The following is a 22760-nucleotide window of genomic DNA, read 5'->3' as shown; positions in this document are numbered from 1 at the left end:
CACAGAAGGAAGGTGAGGCCAATTCATTACATATATTCAGGAATCAGTTAGATATATTTCTTAAGGCTAAAGGGATCAAGGAATATGGGGAGAAGGCAGGGACAGGGCACTGAGTTTGGATGATCAGCCATGAACTCACTGAATGGTGGAGTGGGTTCAAGGGTTCAAATGGCCTACTCCTGCTCCTTTCTTCTATGTTTCAATGTGACCCATCCATCGGAGGTGATCGAGCGTGGTCAATGCTTCGATGGTGGGGATATTGGTCTGAGCAAGATCACTGATGTTGGTGCGCTTTTCCTGCCAATGGATTTGCAGGATCTTGCGGAGTCAGCGTTCGTGTTACCTCTCCAGTGCTGTGAGGTGCTTGCTCTACATGGTCCATGCATCTGAGGCATAAAGCAGAGTGGGTATCACTGCTGCTCTGTAGACCATGAGCTTAGTGCCGGTTTTGAGGTCCTAGTCTTCAAACACTCTCCTCTCTTCCTCAGACGACCGAAGGCTGCACTGGCACACTGAAAGCAGTGTTGGACATCGTCATCGACGTCTGTCCTTGTTGACAGTAGGCTCCCGAGGTATGGAACCTGGTCCACATTGTGCAAGGCCTTGTCGTGGATTTTGATAATCGGGGGGCAGTACAGTGTGGCGGGGGCAGGTTAGTAGAGGACCTTTGTCTTACGAATATTTAGTGTAAGGCCCATGATCTCGTGCGCTTCCCTGAAGTTGTTGACGATAGTTTCGTCTTCGACCTCGGAGTGAGCACAGACGGAATCGTCGTCTGCTTACTGTAGGTCGGATGGGAGGATGGGATGACCTTGGATCTGGAATGGAAGTGACGGAGGTTGAACAGTTTCCCATTTGTTCTGTAAATTATCTCCACTCCAGCTTTGAGCTTACTGAGGGTGAGATGAAGCATTGCAGCAAGGAAGATCGAGAAGAGCGTTGGTGCAATTACACAGCCTTGCTTGACCCCGATTCGTACGTGAATTGGGTCTCTGGTTGAACCTTTTGTCAGGATTACGGCTTGCATGTTGTCGTGAAGCAGGTGGAGGATGGTGACAAACTTTTGAGGGCACCCGGATTTGATGAGCACACTCCATAATCCCTCAAGGTTGACAGTGTCAAAGGCCTTTGTCAGATCAAATAAGGTCATGTTGAGCTGTTGGTGCTGTTCCCTGCGTTTCTCTTGTAATTGGTGTGCGGTGAAGATCATGTCCATTGTACCCCTTAGTGGGCGGAATCTGCATTGCAACTCTGTGAGTAGCTCTTCGGCCACTGGGAGAAGGCGATTTAGGAGGATTCTTGCGATGACTTTTCCTGTGGCAGACAGCAGGGAAATTCCTCTGTAATTACTGCAATTGGACTTTTCACCTTTCGTGAAGATGTTCACAATTACAGCATCTCTGACATCCCCTGGCATGCTCTCCTCCTTCCAGATAAGAGAAATGAGTTTAGGAATTCGTGCCAGTATTGCTTCTCCACCATGCTTTAATGCCTCGGCAGGGATTCCATCTGCTCCTGAGGCCTTCTTGTTCTTCAGTTGTCAGATGCAATTTTCAACCTCAAGCTGGGCTGGGGTTGTGCTGAGATGGTGGCGGGTAGCAAGCTGCAGAATGAAGTTGAGGACACTCTTGTCGAAGACAGAGTCTCGGTTAAGGAGATCTTCGAAGTGCTCCTTCCACCGGGCACTGACAGCCTCTCTGTCCTTGATGAGTACCTCTCTGTTCTTGGCTCGCAGTGGGTTAGGACCTTGGGTGCTTGGGCCATAGATGGTCTTGACTGCGCTAAAGAATCCACGCACATCATGGTTGTCGGCTAGCTGCTGGATCTCTTGGGCTTTCTCCACCAACCCTCTGTTCTTTAGGTCACGAGTTTGATGCTGGACATCAGCCTTCAGGCATCTGTAGAGCTGCTTTCTTGCTCTCCAGTTCTGTTGCTGTTTCCATATCAGGAATGCCTTGCACTTTCAGCTTATTAGCGCCTGGATCTCCTGGTCATTCTTATCGAACCAGTCTTGGTGTTTCCTGGTTGATTGACCAAGTGTCTCTTCACAGGTGCTGGATATGGAGGCCTTGAGTGCAGACCAGGTGCTTTGGGTACTCTGTGACTCAGCATCACTGGGAGTCATCAGGTTGTTTGTAAGTTGCAGGCTGAATCGGGCCTTCTTAGCAGGGTCTTTGAGTGCTCCAGTGTTGATTTCCCTGCGGCATTGTTTATGTTGCCGCTGCTGTTTTGCATTGCAATGCACTGTTGCATTGTAAATGATGATTATAGTGCAAAAGCGATATTCCATTGCAATGTTCTCTTGCATTGCAAGTTGCGATCATATTTCCAAGCGATATTCCATTGCAATGTGCTATTGCATTGCAAATGACTATTATATTGCAAAATAATACCATTCTAGTGTTTTATTGCATTGAAATTGACGATTATACTGCAAAGTGGTATTTCATTGCAATGTTCTATTGCATTGAAAATGAGGACCATATTGCAATGTGATATTCCATTGTAATGTGGTATTGCATTGCAAATGATTATTACAATGCCAAGTAATATTCCATTTCAAGTGTTCTATTGCATTGCAAATGACTAATTGTATAGCAAATTAATATTTTATTGCAATGTTATATTGCATTGCAACTGACTGTTGCATTCAAACTGAAATGCCAGTGCAACGTGCTCTTGCATTGCAAATGATTATTACATTGCAAAGTGATATTCCCTCCCAATGTTCTACTGCTTTGCAAATGAAAATTCTATTGCAAAGTGATATTCCATTGCAAAGTTCTATTGCATTAGGAATGACTGCTATATTCTTATTCGTATTCCATTGCAAATGAATATTATGTTGCCAAGTTTTATTTCATTGTAGTGTTCTACTGCATTGCAAATGAGGATTTTATTGCAAAGTGATATCCATTGCATTGTGCTATTGCATTGCAAAATAACGATTATATTGCAAAGTGATATTCCATTGCAATCTTTTATTGCTTTGCAAATGAAGAATATAATTCAAACCAACATTCCATTGTAATGTTCTATTGCATTGCAAATGACGATTATATTGCAAAGTGATATTCCATTGCAATGTGTTATTACATTGAAAATTAAGAATATTTTAAGAAGATATTCCATTACAAAGTGCTATTGCATTGCAAATGCCTATTGTATTGCTATGCAATATTCAATTGTAATGTACTATTGCATTGCACATGACCATTACATTGCAAACTAATATTCCATTGCAATTTAACATTGCATTGCAATTGACTATTATATTGCCAAATCATATTCCATTGCCATGTTCTATTGCATTGCAAATGACGATTCCATTGCAAACTGATATTCCATTGCAATATTCTATTGCATTGCAATTGGCGATCATATTAAAAGTGATATTCCAATGCAATTTGCAATTGCATTGCAAATGACAATTTTGTTGCAAAGTAATACTCCACTGCAATGTTGTATTGCATTGCAAATGATGAACATATTGCAGTCATATTCCATTGCAATGTTCTATTGCATTGCAAATGACTATTTTATTGAAAATTGATATTGCATTGAAATGTTTAATTTCATTGGAAATGACGATTCTATTGCAAACTGACATTCCATTGCAATGTTTTATTGCATTGCAGCTGACGATTATAATGCAAATTAATATTCCATTGCAATTTTCTATTGCATTGCAATTGGCGATCAAATTGCAAAGTAATATTCCGTTGCAAAGTTCTATTGCACTGCAACTGACGATTATATTTCAAAGCGATATTCCATTGCAATGTGCTATTTCATTGCAAATGACTATAATATTGCAACGTGATATTCCATTACAATGTGCTATTCATTTGCAATTGTCTATTATATTGTAAAGTGATATTCTATTGCAATGTTCTACTGCATTGCAAATGAGTACAATATTGTTAAGTGATATCCCACTGCAATGTGCTGTTGCATTGAAAATAGCCATTATATTGCAATGTGATATTCCAGTGTTATGTTCTACTGCATTGCAAATGATTTTTACATTGAAAGAAAATTTAAGTGATTAATTGGATTATTCTGATGTCTTTCCCTGTGGCAGTTGGCAGGGTAACTCCTCTGTAATTACCACAATCGGATTCGTCACCTTTCTTGAAGATGGTCACGATTACGGCGTAAGATTGCATGATTGTGTCTGGTAGCAAATAAATTTGAACTATGCCTGTCTGTCTCTGTCTGTCTTTACCTCACTCTGTCTGTTTCTGTTGCTGTCTGTGACTCTGCCCGTATTTAACAATTTCTCTGTCTGTCTGTATAGGTCTACCTGTCTCTTTCTGTGTATCCGTCTGTCTCTGTTTTGCTGTCTAAATCTGTCTGTCAGGCTGAGACTTGTCTGTCTGTCTGTCTGCCTCTATGTCTGAGTCTGTCTGTCTGACCGTCTCTTTCTCTGCATATTTTGGTCTATCTCTGTCTGGTTGCCTGGGTCTCTGTCTGTCTGATTCTATGTCTGTCTCGCAGTCCCTGGTTCTATGTCTCTTTCTCTTTCTCTATCTCTGTTTCTCTAGCTCTGTTGTATGAGTCAGGCACTGCCTGTCTGTCTCTGCATGTCTGTCCCTGGCTGTCTGTCCATGTCTGCGTGTCTCTTTCTGTTAGTCTGTCACTGTCCATCTTATTTTCTGTCTCCGTCCGTCTGTGTTCTGGTCTGAATGTGTCTCGGTCTGCCTGGCTTGTTCTCTGAGTTTGATTCTCTGTCTGTTTCTGTTTATATCTTTGTCTCTCGCTGGCTCTGCCTGTCTGTGTCATTCACTCTATCAGTTTCTGCCACTGTCTTCGTCTTCTGTCTGCCTGACTCAGATTGTTTGTCTGCCTCTGTATCTCTCTGTCTGGCTCTGTCATTCTTTGTCTCTCTCTCTCTCTCGCTCTTTCTGTCAGTTGTTGCTCCTGTCTGTGTCACTGTCAGTCTGCATTCCTTTCTCTTTCTGCCTGTCTGTCTGCCATCTATTTCATTCTCTCTCTATTTCTGTATGGCTCTGTCAATCTGAGTCTATTCCTCTGTTTTTCTGTCTGTGATCTGCCTGTCTGAGTTTGTCTCTCTCTGTCTATCTGTCTGTCCCTATATGTCTATTTCTATATCTCTGCCTATGTATCTTTCTCTGTCTGGTTCTGCAAGCCTTTCACTTTCGCTTTCTCTATCCTTGTAGCTGTCTGACTGTCTCAGTCTGTCTGTGTCCCTCTCTGTCTCTGTTTCTGTCTGCCCGTTTGTCTGTCTGCACATTTCTGTCTGTTTGTTCGTCTCTCTCTCTCTCTGTCCATCTGTGTCTCTTTTTCTGTCTGTCTGTCTCATTCTGTCTATGTTTCTCTGTCTCTGCCTGTTCTCTATCTCTCTCTGTCAGTTTCTGTCGCAGTCTGTTTCTCTGCCCATCTGTGTCCCTATTTTTGTCATTCTGTCTCTATCTGCCTGTTTCTTTCCCTGCCTAACTCTGTCAGTTTATTTTTCCCTATCTGCCTCTCTGTCTGTCTCTGTTTGTCTGTCTGTATCTGTCTGCCTCTCTGTCTGTGTCTCTCTGTCTGTCTCTCTGTTTCTCTCTGTCTGTTTGTATCTGTTTGCCCATGTCTCCCTCTCTGTATCTGTCTCTCTCTATATATTTCTCTCTCTCTGTTTCTCTCCCTCTGTTGTCTCTGTCAGCCTGAGTCTGTCCCTGCCTGTCAGTCTGTCGCTGCATGGCTGTCCCTGGCTGTCTGTCCATGTCTGTGTGTCTGTTGTTGTTGGTCTGCCACTATATGTCTGTGTCTCTCTTTGTCTATCTCCCCCCTGTCAGTCTCTCGCTGTCCTTCTCTTTCTGGCTCTGTCTTTTTTTGTGTCTCTCTCTCTTTTTCTCTTTTGCACTCTGTCTCTCTCTGTCAGTCGATGCCCCCTTCTGAATCTGTCTCTGTCTGCCTGCCTCTATCTGTCTGTCAGTCTCTCCACCGGAATCTGTACTCTGCCTGTATCTCGCTGTTTGTTTCTCTGTCTATGTCTCTCTGTCTCAGTCTCTATGTCGGGCTGCCAGTCTCTGTCCCTCTCTCTGGCTCTGTTTTTCTTTGTCTTTCACTCTGTCAGTTTCTATCGCTGTCTATGTCTGCATCTGCCTGTGTCAGTCTGTCTGTCTATGTCTGTCACTATTTATGTCTATCTCTGTCTCCCTCTCTCCCGCTCTGTCTGTCTTTGTCTCTCTCTCTCTCTCTGTCAGTTTTTGTTCCTGTCTGTTTCTCTGTCCATCTGTCTCTATCTCTCTCTCTGTCTGTCTCTTTCTCTGTGTGTGCCTCTGTCTGGCTCTGTCAATCTGAGTCCATTCCTCTTTCTGCCTCTCCATCTCTGCCTGTTTCTGTCTTTCAGTGTCTCTGCCTTCCTGTCTCTCTGTACGTATCTATTTCTCTGCCAACGTCTGCCTGACTATCTCAAACTGTCTGTCACTGCATGTCTGTATCTCTTTCTTTGTTTGTCTCGGTCTGTCCCTATCTCTCTGCCAGTCCCTGACAGTATTTGTTTCTATCTCTCTATCTCTTTGTCTGTGTCTCTCCCTCTGCATCTCCATCTGTATCTGCATATTTCTGTCTGTCGCTGTTTCTGTATGCTTTTGTATGTCTCTCTATCACCCTCTCTGTCTGTCTGATTTTGTTTGTTGGTATCTACAGTCTATCACTCTGTCTCTTTGCTTGGGCTCTCTGGCTTTGTCTGTCTCTCTGTCTCTGTCTTTTTTCTGTCTCTGTCTGATTGCCTGTCGCAGTCTGCCTCAGTATAATTCTGCCTCATTCTCTGTCAGTTTCTCACAGAATTAGTTTGACACTGTCACAGGATTTCTTTTTCTGTCTGTCCCTATGTCTAACTGTCTGTCTCTTTCTGTTTGGCTGTCTCTGTCTGTCTGTCTCTGACTGTCTCTATTTCTGTCTATCTCTGTCTCCCTCTCTACGGCTCTGATCTCTTTGCCTGTTTCCCTGTCTGTCTGTCTCTTTCGTTCTGTCTACCTATGGACTTGTCATAACCAAAACCTTGTTCCATCAGAGGGACAAGTACAAGGCTTCATGGCAGTACCCTCGCTCCAAGCACTGCTATCTGCTGGACTATGTCATCATCCGAGCGAGCGACTGAAAGGACGTCTGCATCACCCAGGCCATGACAGGAGTTGACCACTGCTGGACATACCACCGCCGAATCCACTCTGCCATCTCCATCAATTTAGCCCCTAAACAGCGGCGGCAACAGAAACAATGCCACAGGTAAATCAACGCTGGAGCACTCAAAGACCTCACTAAGAAAGCTCTATTCAGCCTGCAGCTCACAAACAACCTGACGACTCCCAGTGATTCAGAGACACAGATTGTCCAAAGCGTCTTGTCTGCACTCAAGTCCTCCATAATCAACTGTTGTGAAGAGACGCTCGATCACTCGACCAGGAAGCACCAAGACTGGTTCCAGGAGAACGACCAGGAGATACTAGAGCTAATAAGCCACAAGTGCTGTGCATTCATGATTTGGAAACAGCAACAGAATTCGAGAGCAAGAAAGTAGCTCTGCAGAAGCCTGAAGGCCGAGGTCCAACAAAAAATTGCCGTCCTAAACAACAGATGGTGGGTGGAGAAAGCGCATGAGATCCAGCTGCAAGCCGACAACCACAAAGTGCAAGGATTCTTTAGCGCAGTCAAGATCACCAGGACCTTAGCACCCAAGGTCATACCCTACTGCGGGCCAAGACGGAGAGGTACTCATCAAGGACAGAGCGGCAATCAGTGCCCGCTGGAAGGAGCACTTCCTAGATCTCGACAACCGGGACTCTGTCCTTGATGCGAGTGTCCTCAACTCCATCCCGCAGCATGATACCCGCCACCACATCAGCACAATCCCAGCCCACCATGAGTTTGAAAAGGCCATCCGACAACTGAAGATCAATAAGGCCTCAGGAGCAGATGGAATCCACGCCGAGGCACTAAAGCAAGGCGGAGAAGCAACATTGGCGTCAATACATGAAATCATTTCTCTTTTCTGGTAGGAGGAGAGCATGCCAGGGGATGTCAGAAAAATCGTAATCGTGCCCATCTTCAAGAGAGGTGCCTAGTCCAAAGGCGGTAATTACAGAGGTGTCTCTCTGCTTTCTGCCACAGGGAAAGTCTTTGCAAGAACCCTCCTCAATCGCTTTATCCCAATGGCTGAAGAGCTCCTCCAAGAGTCGCAATGCAGAATTCGCCCACTAAGTGGCACAATGGAAAAGTAGGGACCAGCACCAAGAGCTGTACATGGCCTTCTATGACCTCAGAAATTCCTTTGACACTGTCAACTCTGAGGGATTATGGAGTGCCCCCTCAAATTCGGCTGCCCTCAAATGTTTGTCACCAGCCTCCGCCTGCTTCACGGTGACATGCACGCCGTGATCCTGACCAATGGATCCACCACTGACCCAATTCACATCCGGACTGGTGTCAAGCAAGGCTGTGTCATAGCAACAATGCTATTTTCGATCTTCCTGGCTGCAAAGCTCCATCTCACCCTCAGTAAACTCCCCGCTGGAGTGGAGTTAATCTACAGAACAAACGGGAGACTGCTCAAATTTGTCACCTCGAGTCGTCCCATCCTCTGTCAATGGCAATATTCAGACGACGATTGCATCAGCGCAAACTCTGATGCTGAAGTCCAAACCATCATCAACACAATCACCGAAAAGTAAAAGAACGAAACATCCATTAGACAAAGGTGCTCTAAGAAAAACAAAGAAAAAAAGGAAAAGCAGGTGGTGTAGCATTGCTGGTTAAAGAGGAGATTAACACAATAGTACGGACGGCTATTGGCTCTGATGAAGTGGAACCTGTATGGGCAGAGCTCAGAAATACCAAGCGCAGAAAACGGTAGTGGGAGTTGCATACACACCCCAAACAGTAATGCTGAGTTTGGGAATGGCATTAAATGGGAAATGGGAAATTAGAAGCGTGCAATAAGGGGACTGCAGTTATCATGGGTGACTTTTGTTAAGTATGTGTATTGTATTGAACAATTAACGCAGTCCTGTCCATAGGTTCAAGTAGCACACATATTACATACACAACAACTTTAATCTATTTATAGATTTGGCTAGCCAAATTAGTAAAAATACTGTGGAGGTCTTTACGGGATGGTTTCCTGGACCAATACGTTGAGGAACCGACTAGAGATCGGATCAGCTTAGACTGGGTATCTTGTAATGAGAATGGATTAATTTGCAATCTTGTTGTGCGAGGCCCCTTGGGGTGGAGCGATCATAATATGATAGAATTCTTCATTAAAATGGAGAGTGAATTTTTTAATCAGAGACTAGGGTCCTGAATTTAAATAAAGGAAACTGCGATGGCATGAGGCACAAGTTGGCTAGGATGGATTGGGGAACGTTTCTTAAAGGGTTGATGGTGGATAGGCAATGGCAAACATTTAAAGATCACTTGGATGAACAACAGCATTAGTTCATCCCTGTTTGGCATAAAATAGAACAAAAAAGGTGACTCAACCGTTGCTAACAAGGGAAATTAGGGATAGCATAAGATCCAAGGAGAGGACATTCAATTTGGCCAGAAAAAGCAGCAAACCTTAGGATTGGGAGCAGTTTAGGATACAACAAAGGAGGACAAAGCGATTAATAAAGAGGAGGAATATAGATGATGAGAGTAAGCTTTTAGGGAACAAGAAAACCGACTGTAAAAGCTTCTGTAGATATGTGAAGAGAAAAAGATTGGTGAAGTCAAGCGTAGGTCCCTTGCAGGCAGAATCAGAGGAATTTATAATGGGGTACAAAGAAGAGGCATTCCAATTAAATACATACTTTGGTTCTGTCTTAACAAAGGAGGAGACAAATAAAGTCTCAGAGATGTCGCGGATCTTAGGGTCTAATGAGAGGGAGGAATTGAATAAAACAAGCATTTGTAGGGAAATGGTGTTGGGGAAATTGACGGGATTGAAGGCCACTAAATCCCCAGGGCCTGATAATCTACATCTTAGTGTACTTAAGGAAGTGGCCTTAAAAATATTAGATGTATTACTGGTCATCTTCCAAAATTCTCTAGACTCTGGAACAGTTCCAATGGATTGGAGTATAGCTAATGTAATCCCACTTTTTAAAAAGGTGGTAGAGAGGGAGAAGGGAAACTCATGTCTGACATCGGTAGTGGGAGAAAGGATAGGGTCCATTATAAAAAGTGTAATAACAGAGCACTTGGAAAATAGGGCAGGATCGGGCAAAGTCAACATGGATTTACAAAAGGTAAATCATGCTTGACTAATCTACTGGAATTTTTTGAGGATGCAACTGGTAGAATAGCTAAGGGAGAACCAGTGGTTTTGGTGTATTTGGACTTTCAGAAGGCTTTCGATAAGGTCCCGCATAAGAGATTACCGTGCAAATTTAAAGCACACGGGATTGGGGGTAAGGTTCTGTCTTGGATAGAAAAATGGTTGGCAGATAAAAAGCAAAGAGTTGGAATTAACGGGTATTTTTCGGTGTGGCAGGCAGTGACTAGTGGGGCGCCGCAGGGATCGATGCTGGGACCCAAGCTATTTACAATATATATATATAAATGAACTGAACGAGGGAACTAGATGTTATATCTCGAAGTTTGCAGATGACACAAAGCTGGGTGGGCGTGTGTGCTGTGTCGAGGATGCAGAGAAACTCCAGTATGATTTGGACAAGTTGGGTGATGGGGCAGATGCATCGCAAATGCAGTATAACCTGGATAAATGCGAGGTTATCCACTTCAGTAACAAAAAGAGGAAGACAGATTATTATCTGAACGGCAATAGGTTGGGAAAATGGGAAGTGCAACGAGACGTGGGTGTCCTTGTGCACCAGTCACTGAAGGTAAGCACGCAGGTGCAGCAGGCGAAAAAGAAGGCAAATGGTATGTTGGCCTTCATAGCAAGAGGATTCGAGTACAGGAGCAAGGATGTGTTGCTGCAGTTGTACACGGCCTTGGTGAGACCACACGTTAGGTATTGTGTGCAGTTTTGGTTACCTTTTCTGAGGAAGGATGTTCTTGCCATGGAGGGAGTGCAGCGAAGAATCACCAGACTGATACGTGGGCTGGCAGGAATGGCCTATGAGGAGAGAATGGGTCGATTAGGCTTATACTCGCTGGAGGTTAGAAGAATGAGAGGGGATCTCATTGAAACTTATAAAATTTTAACAGGACGAGAGAGACGAGATGCAGGAAGGATGTTTCCGATTTCGGGGGAGTCCACTACCAGGGCTCACAGTCTAAAGATAAAGGGTAAGCCATTTAGGACTGAGATGAGGAGGAATTTCTTCACCCAGAGAGTGGTGAACCTGTGGAATTCTCTACCACTCAAGGCAGTTGAGGCCAATTCATTAAATATGTTCAAGAATAAGTTAGATATCTTTGCTAAGGCTAAAGGGATCAAGTGGTATGGGGAGAAAGCAAGGACAGGGTTCAGAATTTGGATGATCAGACATGATCGCATTGAATGGCGGAGCAGGCTCGGGGGTTCGATTGGCCTACTCCTGATCCTATCTTCTTTTTTCTATGTTGCTATACCAACCTGCCCCCGCTGCACAGAACTGCTCTACGGTTAGCAATATTCACGGTGAGCCCTTGGACAACGTACACCACTTTCAACAGCTTGGGAACCTACTGTCAACAATAGGAAACGCCGATGACGAAGTCCAATACCGCCTTCAGTGTGCCAGTGCAGCCTTCGTTCGCCTCTGGAAGAGAGTGCTTGAAGACCAGGACCTCAGACCTGGCACCAAGCTCATGGTTTACAGAGCAGCAGTGATAATTGCCCTGCTGTATGCTTCAGAGTCATGCACCATGTACAGCAGGCACCTCAAAGCACTGGAGAGTTACCACCAACGCTGCACCCGCAAGATCCTTTAAATAAATTAGTAGGATAGACGCACCAACGTCAGTGTACCCGCTCAGGCCAACATCCCCAGCATCGAAGCTCTGACCACGATCGATCAGTTCTGATTGACGGGGCACATTGTCCACATGCCCAATACGAGACTCCAAAAGCAAGTGCTTTACTCGGAGATCCGAAACGGCAAGAGAACTCCAGGTGGGCAGAGGACACCTATCAAAACTTGCTTGAAAAATTACAACATCCCATTTAATACCTGGGAATCCCCGGCCCAAGAAACGCTCAAAGTGGAGGAGAAGCATCCGGGAAGGCATCGAACACCTCGAGTCTCTTTGCCGTGAGCAAGCAGAAGCCAAGCACAAGCAGCGAAAGGAGCGCATGTCATCCAAAGCAGCCCAACCACCCACGCCTTCAACCACCGTCTGCCCCACCTGTGAGAGAGACTGTAGGTCCCGCATTGGACTCATTAGTCACCTGACTACTCATTTTTCGTGTGGAAGCACGTCATCCTCGGTCCGAGGGACTGCCTAAGAAGAGAACAGTCTACCTCAGTCTGGCTCTGTCAGTCTGAGTCTATTTATGTTTCTGCCTCTCTATCTCTGTCTTTCTCTACTTTCAATGTATCTGTCTCTCAGTTCATGTCCGTCTGACTATCTCAGTCTGTCTCTCATTGCCTGCCTGTTTCTGTCTCTTTCTTTTGCCTTTTCACTTAGTTTGTCTCTGTCTTTCTCTATCTCTCTGCCTGTCTGTCTAACTCTGTGTCACTGTCTGTGTCTGTCTGTCTGTGCTTCTACATCTGTCTCTGTATATCTCTGCCTGTCTCTGTCTCTATCTTTCTTTGATTGTTTCTATGTCTGTCTGTCTGTGTCTCTGTCTTGGCCTCTCTCTCTTTCTCTCCATATCTATGTATCTCTCTGCATCTGTCTAGCTGTATCACTGCCTGTGTCTCCGGATTTTACGTCTCTCTCTCTCCATCTGTTTATCTACCTCTGTCTGATTGTCACTCTCATTCTGCCTCAGTCTCCATCAGCCTCAGTCAATCACTTCAACAGTCTTCTGCTGTCTGTCTCTTCTGTCTGTCTCAGTTTGCCTCTGTCTGGTACAGTCTGTCTGTTTAAATGTCTTTCTCTGCCTGCCTGCCTCTGACTGCCTGGCTCTGTCTGTCTCTCCATCTGTTTCTGTGTTTCTGCATGTGTGCGTGCATATGTGCCTGTTTGTATGTGTGAGAGACAGAGTGAGGCAGACGGAGAAAGACATAGAAAGAGACAGACTGGGTCAGACAGGTGCACACACGCAGAAGGACACCGACAGAGAGAAACAGGCAGACGGTGCCTCACAGAGGCAGACTGTGAGAGGAAGTATTAAGGTTCTTGGCAGCTTTGAAAGAGGATAAATCCCAAGGCATGGAGGAGATGTCTCCCAGGCTATGAAGAGAAGCAAAAGAGGAAACAGCAGAGGCTCTGACTATCATTTTCTAATCCTCTCTATCTACGTGTGTGGTGCCTGTGAACTGGAGGACTGCTAACGTTGTACCTTTCTTTTCACAGAAATCCCACAGTGCAGATAGAGGCCATTTCGGCCCATCGAGCCTGCACCGACACATATCCCACCCAATCCCCGTAACCCCTACATCAACACATATCCCACCCTAACCCGACGTATTTAATCCCCCTAACACTAAGGGTCAATTTATCATAGCCAATCATCCTAACCTGCATATCTTTGGAACGTGGGAGGAAACCAGAGCACCCGGAGAAAACCCACACAAACACGGGGAGAATGTGCAAACTCCACACAGACAGTCACCCGAGGCTGGATTCGAACCCGGGTCCCTGGCGCTGTGAGGCAACAGTGCTAACCACTATGCCACCGTGCTGCCCTTTTAAAAGGGAGAAAGAAATATACCGTGTAATTACAGGCCAGTCAGCCTAACATCGGTGGTGGGAAAAGTATTGAAATAATTGTTCTGAGGACAGGATCAATCTTCATTTAGAAAGACACGGATTAATCAAGGATAGGCAACACGGATCTGTTAAGGTGAAGGTCGTGTCTGACTAAATTGATTGCATTTTTTGAGTAGGTAACAAGGAGGATCGATTAGAATAGAGCAGTTGATGTAGTGTATATGGATTTTAGCAAGGCTTTGATAAGGTCAAACATGGCAGACTGGTCACGGAAGTAAAATCCCATGGGATCCAGGGCACAGTGGCAAGTTGATTCCAATATTTGCTCAGAGGCAGGAAACAAATTGTAATGGTTTTTAGTGTTGTTGTGAATGGAGGGCTGTTTTCAGTGGGGTTCCGCTGGGTTCCGATGGTCACATGCTTTTTGTGGTAAATATCAATGATTTAGACTTGAATATAGGGTGTATGATTAAGAAGTTTGCAGATGATACAAAAATCGGCTGTCTGGCTGATAATGATGAAGTAAGCTGTAGACTGCAGGACTGCAGGACGATATCAATAACTTGGTCAAGTGGGAAGAACAGTGTGAAATGGAATTCAATCCGGAGAAGTGTGAGGGAATGCATTTAGGGAGGGCTACCAAGGAAAGGGAATACACAATTATAGTAGGACACTGAGAAGTCTAGAGGAACAAAGGGACTTTGGTGTGCATGTCCACAGATCCGTGAAGGTGGCAGACCAGGTAGATAAGGTGGTGAAGAAGGCATACAGAGCGCTTGCCTTCATTAGCCGAGGCATAGGAGACAAGAGCAGGGAGGTTATGCTTCAACTGTATAAAACACTAGTTAGGCCACAGCTAGAGTACTGCGTGTAATTCTGCTAACCTCATTACAGGAAAGATGTGATTGCACTAGAGAGGGTACAGAGGAGATTTACGAGGATTTGCCTGGAATGGAGGATATAAGCTATGAAGAAGGATTGGATAGGCTGGTTTAGTTTTCTTAGGAACAGAGGAGACTGAGGCGAGACCTTATTGAGGTGCATAAAATTATGAGGGGTCTAAATAGAGTGGCGAGGAAGGACGTATTTCCCTTAAAAGAGAGGTCAACAGCCAGGGGGCATAGATGTAAAGTAATTGTTAGGAGTTTTAGAGGGGATTTAATGGGAAATGTCTTCACCCAGAGGCTGTTTGGGGTCTGGAACACACTGCCTGAAAGGGTTGTAAAGGCAGAAACGCTCACCAGATTAAAAAGTGCTTGGTTGTGCACTTGAAGTGCCATAATCTACATTGCCACGGAGCAAGAGATAGGAAGTCGGATTAGGCTGGGTAACTATTTGTCGACTGGCGTGCAGTCAATGGGCCGAAATAATTTCCTTTCGTGATGTAAATTTCCATCATTGTATTTCTATGATTCTAGGTATGTGGGTCCCTGTGTCTCTCTCTCTCTGTCTGAATTTGCTGTTCAGTCTCGTTCTGTCTCTCTCAATCTTCATTCTCCGCCTGTGCTCTGCCTGTCGGATTCTGTCTGACTCAGTCTATCTGTCTCTCTCTGTATGTCTATTTACATCTGTCTGCCTCTGTCTCTGTCTCTCTGTCTCTCTCTCTCTCTGTCCAGCGCTCTTTGTCTATCTGTCTTCCACTGCCTCTCCTTGATGCTGTCTCTCTGTCTCTGTCTACAGCGTAAAGTAACTAGGTAGATATTGCAGGGGCCCCTGGGTCCATCTCCCTCTCCAACACATTTTCCATTTTGGATACTGCTGGGGGAGATTGTTTCTCAGGAGAATGCAGTAAGAGCCAAGTCCATGGCAGTACGAGTGGTGCAGCTGCACAGGAAGGGAGGAAAAAGAATGGAAGAGAAATAGTGATAAGCAATTCTATCCTAAAAGGAACAGATAGACGATTCTGTGGCCGCAGATGTGGCTAGAGGATGGTATTTTGCCTCCCTCGTGCCAGGGTCAAGGATGTCACTGAGCAGCTGCAGGACATTCTGAAGGGGGCAGGTGAACAGCCAGAGTTCGCGTTCCATATCGGTCCCAACGACGTAGGTAGAAAGGGGGTCGAGGTCCTGCAATCAGAATATAGGGAGCTAGGAAATAAATTAAAAATCAGGACTTCAAGGGTAGTTATCTCAGGACTAATCCCAGTGCCACGTGCTAGCGAGAGCAGAAATATGAGAATAGACCAGATGAATGCGTGGCTGGACACATGGTGTAGGAGGGAGGGATTTAAATTCCTGTGGAATTGGGACCGATTTTGGGGAAGGTGGGACCTGTACATGCTGGATGGGTTACACCTCGGCAGAAGCGGGACCAACATCCTCGCAAGGGGGTTTGCTAGGTCTATTGGGAAGGAGTTAATCCACTTTGTCAGGGCCTGGGAACCTAAATGTCGGCCCAGAACGGAGAGAAGCAAAGCTGGAGTTGCAAGTTAGAAAAGTAGCTTGCAAATCTAGTAGGGAGCAGAAACAATGGCCAAAAGTGAAGAGGGTCAAAATGCAGAAAATTATTAAACCAGCAAAGCTGAAGTCACTTCATCTAAATGTACATCGCATTCGCAACAAGGTGGATGAATTAATGGCAAAAATAAAAGGATTTGGGTATCATATCATTGCCATTAATGAAACATGGTTGCAGGGTAACCAAAGCTGGGAACTGAATATTCCAGTGTGCTCAGCATTTAGGAAGGAAAGACAAAAAAGTAAAATAGGTGCCGTTGCGCTGTTAATAAGGGATGAGATCGATATGGTAGAGATAAAAGTTCTTGGCTTGGCAGATCGTGATGTAGAACTGGAAATGTTTGTGTGGAGCTAAGAAACAGCAAACGGCAGTAAACATTGGTGGGTGTTGCATATAGGCCACCACACAGTAGTGGTAATGTAGGGCATAGTAACAATCAAGAGATTAGAAGTGCATGTAACAAGGATAATACGGTAATCATGGGGGACTTTATTCTACATACTGACTGGGCAAATCAAATTACCACTAATGGTGTGGAGGACGAATTATTGGAATGCATGCGAGATGGTTTCCTGGATCAGTATGTGGAGGTGCCAACCACGGAACAGGCTATCCTGGATCTGGTACTGTGTAATGAGAAAGGGCTAATCAATAATGTTGTGGTAAAAGGGTCTTTATGGACCAGTGACCAAAAATTATGATTGAATTTTACATTAAATTTGAGAGTGATATAGTCCAATCTGAAACTAAGGTCTTCCATCTAAAGAGAGGAAATTACCAGGGTATGAGGATCATGTTTCCCATGGTAGATTGAGAGACTACACCAAAGGTATGAAGGTGGACATACAAGGGCTAACATTCAAGGAAATGATGCATTATTTGCAACACACATATATTCCTCTATGGCATAAAAACCCAAAAGGAAGAGTGATCCAAACATGGGTAACAAAACAACTTAAAGCTATTATTTATTCAAAGGAGTAAGCTTTTAATGTTGCCAGAAAAAGCGGTCAGCCTGAGGATTGGAGTCGTTTTAGAAATCAGCAAAGGGGGACCAAGAAATTGAAAAGGAAAGGGAAAATGCAATATGAGCACAAACTAGCAAAAAATTTTAAATGGGATTGTAAAAGCTTCTATAGGCATGTGATAAGGAAAAGACAGGCGAAGGTAATTGTACGTTCTTTACAGTCAGAGAGGGGAGAAGTTATAATGCGGATGAGGAAATGACAGATGCATTAAATAAATACTTTGTTTCTGTCTTCATGGAGGAAGACACAAATAACCTCCCAGAACGATGAGACAAGTAAGGGTGTGACGAGAATGAGGAACTTTTGAAATTATTAACAGTAAAAAAACAGAACCAGCCAAATTAATGGAACTAAAATCGATAAATCCCAAGGACTGGATGCCATACATCCTAGGGTTTTGAAAGAGGTGGCCATTGGAATAGTGCACGCATTGGCTGTCATCCAACAAAATTCTATAGATTCTGGAAAGGTTCCTGCAGATTGGCGGATGGCAAAAGTAACCCCGCTATTTTAGAAAGGAGGGAGAGAGAAAACGGGGAACTACAGACCTCTGAGCCTCACGTCAGTATTTGGGAAATTCCTGGATTCTATTAGAAAGAATGCAATAAAGGGACACTTAGAAACTAACAGTAAGATTGGGCAGAGACAACATGGGTTTATGAAAGGGAAATGCTGTTTGACAAACCTATTTGAGTTCTTTTAGGATATAAGTAGTGCAGTGGACAAAAGTGAACTGGTAGATATTGTGTATCTGGATTTTCAGAAGGCCTTCGATAAGGTCCCACACAAGAGGTTGGTGTACAAAATTCGGGCACATGGAATTGGGAGTAATATACTATCATGAATTGAGAATTGGTTAACAGACAGAAAACAAAGAGTAGGGACAAACTGGTCTTTTTCAGGATGGCAGGCTGTGATTAGTTGGGTGCCACAAGGATCGGTGCTTGGGCCCCAGCTATTCACAATCTATATCATAGGTTTGGATGAGGGGACTAAATGTAACATTTCCAAATTTGCTGATGATAAAAATCTAGGTGGCAGTATCCATTGTGAAGAGAATGTGAAGAGACTTCAAGGGGAACTCGACAGGCTCAGTGAGCAGGCGGGAACATGGCAAATGGAATATAATGTGGATAAATGTGAAGTTATCAACTTTAGTAGAAAAAACAGAAAGGCAGAGTATTTCCTAAATGGTGAAAGGTGGGGGAATGCAGATACTCAAAGGGACCTGGGTGTCCTTGTACATGATTCACGGAAATTGAATATGCAGGTGCGACAAACCATTAGAAAGGTCAATGGTATGCTGGCCTTCATTACAAAGGGATTTGAGTACAGGAGTAAAGAAGTCTTACTCCAATTATATCGGAAATTGGTGAGCCCACACCTTGAGTACTGTGTACAATTGTGGTCTCCTTACCGAAGGAGCGATATACTTACCATCGAGGGAGTGCAGTGAAGGTTCGCGAGACTGATTCTGGGGATGGCGGGACTGTCTTATGAGAAGAGATTGAGTAAACTAAGCCTGTATTCTCTTGAATTCAGAGGTTTGAGAGGGAATCTCATTGAAGCATACAAAATTCTTACAGGGCTTGATCTGTTGGATGCTGGGAGAATGTTTCCCTTGGCTGGGGAATCTAGAGCCAGGGGCCACAGCCTCAAGTTAAAGGGTAGGCCATTTAAGAATGAGATGAGAAGAAGTTTCTTTTCACAGAGGGTGGTGAATCTTTGGAAATCTCTACCCCAGAGGGCTATGGAGGCTCAGTAATTGGATATAAGCAATAAAGAAGCCGATAGATTTCTGACTAGTAAGTTTATCAACGGATATGGCCATGAGGCCGGTAAATGTATTTGAGGCAGATGATCAGCCATGACCTCATTGAATGGGGGAGCTGGCCCGAATGGCCGGATGGTGTTTTCTTGCTCCTATTTCTTATGTTTTTATATAGTCTAGCTGTGTCCCTGTCTGTCTCTGTTGTCCGTCTGCGTCTGTCTGCCAGTTTGTCAATCTGAATCTGTTTCTCTGTCTGTGTATCTGTGTTTCTTTCCCTGTCTGTCTCTGTTGCTCTCTGTCTGTCTCTGTCTGTCTATGCCCCCTTCTGAATATGTCTCTGTCTGCCTCTCTGTATCTGTCTGTCAGTCTCTCCACCTGAATCTGTACACTGCCTGTATCTCGCTATTTGTTTCTTTGTCTATGTCTGTCTATCTCAGTCTCTATGGTTGGATGTCTGTCTCTGTCCCTCTCTCTGGCTCTGTTTATCTTTGTCTTTCAATCTGTCAGTTTCTGTCTCTGTCTATGTCTGCAGCCTGCCTTTGTCAGTCTGTCTATGTCTGTCACTATTTCTGCCTGTCTCTGTCTTCCTCTTTTCAGCTCTGACTATCTTTATCTCTCACTCCATCTCTGTCAGTTTCTGTTGTTGAATGTGTCGCTGCCCGTCTGAGTCCCTGTCTCTGTTTGTCTGTCTGACTGTTTCTCTGTTTCTACCTCTGTCTGGCTCTGTCTGACTGAGTCTATTTCTCTTTTTACTTCTCTATCTCTGTCTTTCTGTGTCTCTTTCTGCCGGTCTCTCTATCTATGTATCTGTCTCTCTGTCTATACCCGTCTGACTGTCTCAGTCTTTCTGTCACCGCCTGTCTGTCTCTGTAACTTGTTTGGTTATGTCGGTCTATAACTCTCTGCCTATTTTATTTTATTTCGTTTATTGGATGTAGGCGTCGCTGGCAATGCCAGCTTTTATTGTCCAACTCTAGCTGCCCTTGAAACAGTGGTGGTGAGCTGCCTTCTTGAACCGCTTCAGTCCGTGTGGTGAAAGTTCCCCCACAGTGCGGTTGGAGAGGGAGTTCCAGGATTTTCACCCAGCGATGATGAAGGTTCTGCGATGTACTTCTAAGTCAGGATTGTGTGTTAATCGCTAGGTAACTTGGAGGTGGTGGTGTTCCCATACACCTGCTGCCCTTGTCTTTCCAGGTGGGAGTGGTCGCGTGTTTGGGAGGTGCAGCCGAAAACGCTTTGGTGAGTTGCTGCAGTGTATCTTGTAGATGGTACACACTGCAGCCACGGTACGCCGGTGTTGCAGAGAGTGAATGTTTAAAGTGGTGGATGGGGTGCCATTCAAGCTGGCTGCTTTGTCCCAGGTGATGTCGAACTTCTTGAGTGTTGTTGGAGCTGCAGTCATCCATGCAAGTGGAGAGAATTCCATTACACTCCTTACTTGAGCCTTGTAGATGGTGGAAAGGATTTGGGAAGACAGGAGGTGAGTCACTCGCCGCAGAATACCCAGCCTCCGACCTGCTCTTTTTGCTATAGTATTTATTTGGCTAGTCCAGTTAACTTTCTGGTTAATGACGACCACCAGGATGTTGGTGGTGGGGCATTCGGTGATGGCAATGCCGTTGAATGTCAATGGGCGATGGGTAGACTCTCACTTTTTGGAGATAATCTTTGCCTGGCACTTCTTTGGCGCGAATTATACCTGCCACTTATCAGCCCAAGCTTGAAAGTCGTCCAGATTTTGTTGCATGCAAGCATGGACTGCTTCATTATATGAGGAGTTGAGAATGGATCGGAACACTGTGAAATCATCAGTAAACATCCCCACTTCTGAAATTATAATGGCCAAGGATGCTGCCCTGAGGAAATCATGCAGCGAGGTCCTGTGCCTGAGATGATTGACCTCCATCAACCACAACAATCTTCCTTTGTGCTAGTTATGGCTTTGGAGTATTTTTTCCCATTAACTTCGATTTTGCAAGGGCTCCATGATGCCATACTCGTTAAAATTCTGTCACTCCCACCTCACCTCTGCAATTCAGCTCTTTCATCTCTGTTTGCACCAAGGCTGTAATGAGGTCTGGAGCTGAGTGGGCCTGGCGGAAACTGAACTGGTCATTGGTGAGCAGCTTATTGGGGAGCAAGTTCCGCTTGATGGCACTGGTGATGACACCACTTTGCTGATGATTGAGAGTAGACAGATGGGTCGGTAATTGGTCGGATTGGGTTTTTCCTGCTTTTTGTGGACAGGACATATCTGGGCAGTTTTCCACATTGTCGGGTAGATAAAAGTGTTCTAGCTTTACTGGAGCAGCTAGGGTAGAATCGTGCCTAGTTCTGGAGCACACGTCTTCAGCACGGCAGCCGGGATGTTGTCAGGCTGCATGACCTTTGCTGTATCCAGTGCGCTCAGCCTGTTCTTGATATCACGTGGAGTGAATCTAATTGGCTGAAGACTGGCTTCTGTGATGGTGGGACCACAGAAGGCTGCCGATATGAATCCTCCACTTGGCATTTTATTTTGAACATGGTTGTAAACGATTCAGTCTTGTCTTTTGAACTAATTGAGGATGGTGATATTCATGGAGCCTCCACCTCCCATTAGTTTTTTAATGGTCCAACACCATTCACGACTGGATGTGGCAGGACTGGAGAGAATTGTTCTGGTCTACTAATCATGGGATCGCTTAGCTCTGTCCATAGCATGCTGATTCTGCTTTTTAGCATATTTGCTCCTCTATATCTTTCCCACTATTTGCTGACCTATAAAATACACCTAGTTCTGTAATGGCCCCTCCATTGTTGCTTAACTCTAACTAAATAGCTTCTGCCTTTGACCCCTCCAGTGCATCCTCTCTCTCCAGCACTGTAACATTCTCCTTAATCAATTCTGCCACACCTCCTCCTTCTTTCCTTCCCTTTCTTTCCTGAACACACTCTCCCCAGGAACATTTACTACCCAATCCTGCCCTTTGTTGAGCCAAGTCTCTGATATCACCACGACGTCATATTTCCCTGTGGCTATTTGTGCCTGCAGCTCACAAGCCTTATTTACCACACTTCATGCATTTACCACATGCACAGCAAACCTGTCTGGTGTTCTCTTTGTCTGACCCCATATAATACCTTATTACTTATGACTCTTGTGCAATCCGTCTCTCCCAAGCCTTTGTTCCCCTTGTTTCTCCTTTATAATGCTAGAGCCTGGTAACCACCCCCTGCCAAATTAATTTAAAATCTCCCCAGCACTAGCTGCAATCCATCACTCTCCCCGTGAAGGCCACTGGACGTGGTCCAGTTGCAGTGCAACCTGTCCAGCATGTACAAGTCCCACCTCCCCGATAACCGGTCCAATATCCCAGGAATCTAAAGCACTCCCTCCTACATCCTCAGTCCAGCCACGCATTCATCTGCTCTATTCTCCTATTTCTATATTCACGAGCACAGGCCCCAGGAGTAATCTGGAGATTACTACCTTTGTGGTCCTGTTTTTAATTTCTTTCCTAGCTCCCTAATATCTGCCTGCAGGCCCTCATCACTCTTTCTGCAAATGTCATTGGTATCGATATCGACAGTTCACCCTCCCCCCTCAGAATGTTCTTCAGCCTCTCAGTGACATCCTTGACCCTGGCAACAGGGAGGCAACACCCCATCCTGGAGTTACGTCTGGGACTGCAGAAACGCTTGTCTATTCCCCTAATTATTGAATCCCCTACTGCTATTGCTTTCCTGATCTACCCCACCCC

Source organism: Somniosus microcephalus, unplaced genomic scaffold, assembly GCF_052327205.1.
Source record: "Somniosus microcephalus isolate GS21.2 unplaced genomic scaffold, FLI_Smic_1.0 unresolved_chr5, whole genome shotgun sequence".
NCBI classification, from domain to species: domain Eukaryota; kingdom Metazoa; phylum Chordata; class Chondrichthyes; order Squaliformes; family Somniosidae; genus Somniosus; species Somniosus microcephalus.
The sequence above is the reverse complement of the archived record's forward strand: the minus strand, read 5'-3'. Positions refer to the sequence as shown.